Source organism: Engraulis encrasicolus, chromosome 16 (assembly GCF_034702125.1).
Source record: "Engraulis encrasicolus isolate BLACKSEA-1 chromosome 16, IST_EnEncr_1.0, whole genome shotgun sequence".
NCBI lineage: Eukaryota > Metazoa > Chordata > Actinopteri > Clupeiformes > Engraulidae > Engraulis > Engraulis encrasicolus.
This window is the reverse complement of record NC_085872.1, coordinates 29,255,756-29,261,613: the sequence shown is the minus strand read 5'-3', so window position 1 is coordinate 29,261,613 and position 5,858 is coordinate 29,255,756. Positions and strand designations below refer to the sequence as shown.

Here is a 5,858-nt window from a genome sequence, read left to right as displayed (position 1 = left end):
CATTTTGACCAGTATCATTTGGGGGGGTTATAGAGCAATATTGTCTAAACTCTCTGATATAATAGTGATCACATGTTGAGTAGACAAGGCAGGGGGTGAATTATGTGGGAAAATGAGTGCCAATATTTTTGGGTTGTGCATCAATGTTGGCTCAGTCTGAGAGTCGGGACAGTGACTCACTTTCTTCACCATTTCCTTATCGCTCTTTGAATCTCTCACTCAAAAATATATTTACACAGAAATTCACAAGCATGATGAAGGGAACATGGTGAATACGAGCTATGCCCCCCCTAACATTATTTTCCATAGGCCCGGGTCAAAATGACCCACCCCTTCAACAAAAACACAAACACCTTACAAGGGTTAAAGCCGTTAATTATAGTTGTAAACAATGCTTCTCACTAATTGCCTGCCTTACAGGACGAGCTGGACACAGTGGTGCAAATGTGGGACTACCATCGCATTCGTCGGGGAAGGAATAGACGTGATGTCTACCATGGCAAGCCAGTGATGATGTACAACGTCCCTGAGCTGTATCATGCACAGAATTATCTGCATCCAGTTGAACTGTACAAAATAAGCACAATCCTAGGTGAAGACATTTGCCAGTGGAAAACAGATATTTCATGTGACATTGACCTACATGACTTGTGCTTGATGGTGATGGAGGAACACAACTTGACTCACCGCCCTGGAGCTGAAGGAGCCATTAAACTCTACAAAGACCTGAGGCCATTGATAAGGGCACTCCTGGAAGAAGCGGATGACTGATCAAACATATTACTGTTATCATCTGGGTTCATTGTTCCCAATGCTAGACTCTTGCCTTAATCACTACACTGCCTTACTTGCTCAAGGCTACCATCATACAGTCACACAGCATTTTGTGCTACTGAATCACAGGGTCAGGGCTGAAAATGTATCATTGTACATATTATTGTATACCGTATATTAAATGTAGTACTACTGAAGCACAGGACTGGAGAAGAAGTACAACAAGCACTATATAAAAATAAGTTTTGCAGCGAAAATGTCTGGAAATTCAAAATGGCAGACATGGAGCATATCAATCTTTTCAAGAATGAAAAGTGCTCTTTCCCAATCATAATGAATAAGGCTGACAATGTGAGATTGTGATAAGCAGGCTTGTTCGTGAAAAGGTCATTTGTGAATGGGCAGCATGAATTCTGGAAATGAACTGGAAATGTTACACAGTGCGTCTTTAAATATTAAAGAAAAACTCTACTACTGAAAGGAAAAGTTAAGAAGTAATAAAACAGCCCTGGTGCACAATTGCCATCAAGGCAAAGGGATCTCAAACAGTTAACCACTGCCTCCAGGTTAACTTACTCAGATTTGTCTTTTAACTGTCCTTATCAAGTAGTTATTTCATCATATGAAAGTGGAAATGGGTGTAAACACTACTCCAAAAGTTCAGACACTGTATTGTAGTAGCCTACTACTTCCACCTCGTTACTCTGACATCTCTAGTGCCTCATGTTTGCATACTTCAGTGGTTATTCTCAGTACTAAAGTGGCATATACTGGCAAATGTTGATATTCTAGGGTCTATGGGTGCGTTCCAATATGTGACCTTGTGTCCTCCACTTGTGCTTGTGGCCTCGTACCAGGAAGTAATACATTGTAATGACATCAAAAACAACAGCATTATATTTCAATATCTCGCAAAACTCAATTGTAAAGTCATTTTCTCATTTTCAAACAGGATGGTAAATGAAGAATAGTCCGCCAAAAATTGTTTTGGCTAGGCTGACAGCGGGGAAAACGTAATCGTTTTCTCCACAGAGGCGGGGTATCATCAAAACGTGAGGCCACAAGCCCGAGTGGAGGACGCAAGGTCGCATATTGGAAAGCACTGCTGCGTCACCAGGCAAAAATGCCTACTTGGAATTTACCCTAGCAACCTTGAGGAGTTGGGACACACCTCCAATAAGACACACGGGACTACAGAATTAAAGGGTTGAATTTTTTTTATTTAAAATGAGACCACACAATGAGAACACAGCAATCCATGTAAGTAGGGTGAATAACTACCGGTATACACAGCACACTGTAGGTCAATCAACTTGGGCGAGCTGGTTAGAAGGGGCAGGAGAGAACAGCACTAGTCCACAGGTCAGGGGGTGGATGGGAGCCCGATGAGGTCCCCGTCTTTGGGGGAGGGGAAAGCAGCAATAGTCCGATCTGTTAGGTCCCGTCCGGTACCAGCGGGCTGTGCAGCTACATCGAATGTGACCTGTGAGGAGGCATACAGAACACAACAGTGTAATCAGGTTAGGCACAAGTGTCATTACAAACTTACGCGTGATGACAAACCCACGCCAGGAGAGGGACAAAGCCTGGGCAGCAGCAGAGTAGGGCAGGTACAACGGGCCAGGGCAGGTTGCCGTTCCTAGTTCCAGCATGCATACAGATAGGGCTCAGGGGTAGTGAAAGAATATGCATTGATGGAGCAACAGAGACAAGCACAGCACTGTTGCAGCAGTTCAGGTGGTTAAAGGGTTAACAGCATGCATAGGGGCAGGGATTGGCACTTGGGGGATGGCAACAATTGCACTGGAAGAGATCGGGGCAGCAACAGCAGCATGGATCAGGTCGGCTCCAGTCACTGTCCAAGTAGGGGTGGGGACTCCTGGTCAGCTACCCGCATGTATAAACATGGCACACTTAAGGTCAGGGGTGGGTAACCTATGTGTTGAGGACCGTTTGCAGCCCTTGAAGCGTTTTATCCGGCCCCCGATATAATTTTAATGCTATGCATCCTTCACATGAAATATGACATTGTAAAACTGCATTGGCAATACAATCATGTTATATTAAGGGGGCCTAGAGAAGGTGTGGTCTCTTTTAAAGTTTGCTGCCTTCAATATAGACATGAAGTGCAGGGGAATATGCTGGTTTGTGTTCATAGTACAGACTTCTGAGAACTTCTACGGCCCTTGGAGGAATTTGAAGTGGCCCCTCGAATGAAAAAGGTTCCCCACCCTTGCTTTAGCTCAGGAGAGGGAGCATAATAACACTACAGACTCACACGTGAAGACAGACCAACGTTGGGGAGATGTGGTGGCGTTCTGGCAGGAGTGGGTGGGGTACAGTAGGTCGGAGCCGCCTGGTTTCCTGTGGGCTGGGGCTAGAGAAAAAGAGATGGGGAGGTTAGCAAGGTAGTTACGCCAGAGGGGCAAGAGGGGTAAGCACAGCACGGTTGCAGTAGTTCAGGTGACTAGGTTAGTAGCCCATGCAAAGGGAGGGGCCCGGGGGATAGCAGCAGCTCTTGCAATAAGGGGACAGCAATGGTAAGCACAGCACAATTTACAGCCATGTTGGGGAACTATAGCAACAGTCATACAGGCAAGGCTCGGGAATAGTAACAGTAGCACATGCAGTGGGCAAGCGCTTCAGAGTTTTAGCAGCTCAGGTGGCTAGGGGAGTAGCAGCATTAATGCAAGCAGGGGTTGGGGGAAGCGATTGGGTGTGTGTGTGCGTGTATTGTATTGTAGCCTACATGTCTATATCAGTATGACAGAGTTTGTGTGAGTGTGTATTGTCTGTGTACTGCACATGCTGTGAATGAATGTGTCAGAGAAAGAATAAGCTTAGTAAATTCATGTATGAGTAGGTTAGTTAGTGTGTGTGTGTGTGTGTGTGTGTGTGTGTGTGTGTGTGTGTGTGTGTGTGTGTGTGTGTGTGTGTGTGTGTGTGTGTGTGTTTGTATTGCACATTGGAGACTGCACATTGGAGACTGGTCAAACGCAATTTCAAACTGGTTCTGTGCCAACACTGTTACATAGATTTTTGACAATAAAGTACAGTTGACTTGACTTGATAGCAGCACACACAGAAAGGAGTTAACAGTGCGAGCACAGCAGTGGCCATGGGCCAGCAACATTATTATAATGCTGGCAGGGTAGCGACAGCAACACAACGATGGGTTACCAGGGGCAAGCGAAGGCAAGGAGGCAATTGCAAGCACAATGGTAACCTACGGTGGAGGTGTAGCCTAGCGAGCAAGGGCCAACAGAGCATTAGGCAGGCAGTGGCAAGGGGGGTATATCTAGGGTGACCAGATTTTTGTAGTCTGAAACCGGGACACTTCGTGCGTGACTGAAGGACAATATTTGACGGGCGGGTCTGGGGGTCCTCCCCCAGGAAAATTTTTATTTTTTAGATGTAATTTCCTGCATTCTAATCAATTTTAGAGGGAGGAATGACAAATCGCAACTGACTCCTTCAAGCTTTCCATACAAGCGCTGGCTGCCATTAATTGTGGCAGGTAAACATGTCATCTTTTCCATATATTTACCCTGATAGACATGGCGCAATGTAGTGGGTGGCCAAAACCGGGACATATTTGTGTCCCAAGAGGGTTCGCTGGGCACCTGGGACACACAACTCCAAACCGGGACTGTCCCGGTCAAACCGGGACGTCTGGTCACCCTAGGTATATCGCACAAAGTAGCACTTACCTTGCCCAAAGGGCAGAAGGGGGGCTCCGTCCACCGTTTCCCGTCCGTGATGGGGTCCTCCACAGCGATTTCACAGTTTACAACTCCTCCAGTTCTTCACTGTTCCCTCTCGGCTATGTTCCTCTCCGGATAGCTGATGCTTTTAAATTGCACTCCTGCCTACCGCTAGAGTGGTTAATTACTAAAGTGGCTCTCATTGCTTTGCTTTACATTAATTAACAAACTGAATTGGCATGCCAGCGTTTACCAATGAGCTGTTGTTTACCTGCACCTCAGGTGTCGCTGTGACTATTGTTCCCCTCGGAAACAACGCAAGTGAATGCAGTTCCGCCTGTGACACGACATTATTGTTTTATCGAGATCTCCAATTAATTATACCGTTATCTCGGGATAACGAAGTGAATTAAAAAAAAGATGATACGAGGCCGCTCTCGGCTTCCGTACATATGGGGTACTCATGATATGAAAACAAGGCTTAGGGGGTACGCTGGAGAAAAAAGGTTGGGAAACACTGCCCTACTACACTGACTCATATTCAAGGGAGTGGGGCTTAGTTCAGGTGCTAGTGTCCCAGGCCCAGCCATGTTTATCAGCAGGCCTGATTGCAGTAAAGACACAGGATATGACAGTGCTACCTGATGACCAGTGGAATCATTTTATAGCACTATCATTTCCTTTTACCCACTTTGTTCAGTGTTAATATTTATACAGCTGTACTGCTTCATTCATTTGCCTTTGCTTGTAATTTCCTCCATGGAGGCCCAAGATAGAGTAGGGGATGGGTTTTATAGAGAGAATTTGTACTCTGTGGACTGTTGTCTAGGTGATTGTGGCAAGGTTTATTTATATATTTTTGAAAGTTATCAAAGAGAATTTTCTCTGACGTTTTTGGATATACTCTGTAACTTTGTAACCTTTGTGGGGAGCACACACACTGAGCCCGTTTATATGCACATCAATAAACAGGTTTTTGGAGTAACCGGTTTATTGAAGTGCTCATATACACTGAATAAACCGTTTATAATAATCGGTTTTATTGCAGTAATCGGTTTATGAGAAATCTGATTTGCACAGGTAGGTTTTTGGCTAATCTGTGTTTAGCCGGATCACACCGCACTCTCGATTAAAAGGTGCAAAACATAAACAAAAACTGTAAAATTGAAAGAAAAAATGTCTGCACACTTAAATCCCCTTTGTGTTCTTTTTAATAAGCCAAGCTTTCGGTCTACTGACCTTCCTCAGGGCTCAGTTCACTAGGGATTTAAGTGTGCAGACATTTTTTCTTTCAATTTTACAAGGTTTTTGGCTAATAAAACAACATTTCCAAGAATTGTTCTATCACACAGCAGGTGTAGCTTTTGCATTTTTGGCTTT

The 5,858-nt window shown here is 44.8% G+C and overlaps 1 long non-coding RNA gene across 1 annotated transcript; it reads right to left on the bottom strand.

Moving 5' to 3' along the window:
- Positions 1 to 2,015: 2,015 nt before the first annotated feature.
- LOC134466485 (uncharacterized) lies at positions 2,016 to 4,654 on the bottom strand. The gene is made up of 3 exons (XR_010038312.1): positions 4,485 to 4,654; positions 3,053 to 3,151; positions 2,016 to 2,257 (listed from the first exon to the last, which is right to left on the bottom strand). It is a non-coding gene; the product is annotated as an uncharacterized LOC134466485 (long non-coding RNA).
- Positions 4,655 to 5,858: the final 1,204 nt, after the last annotated feature.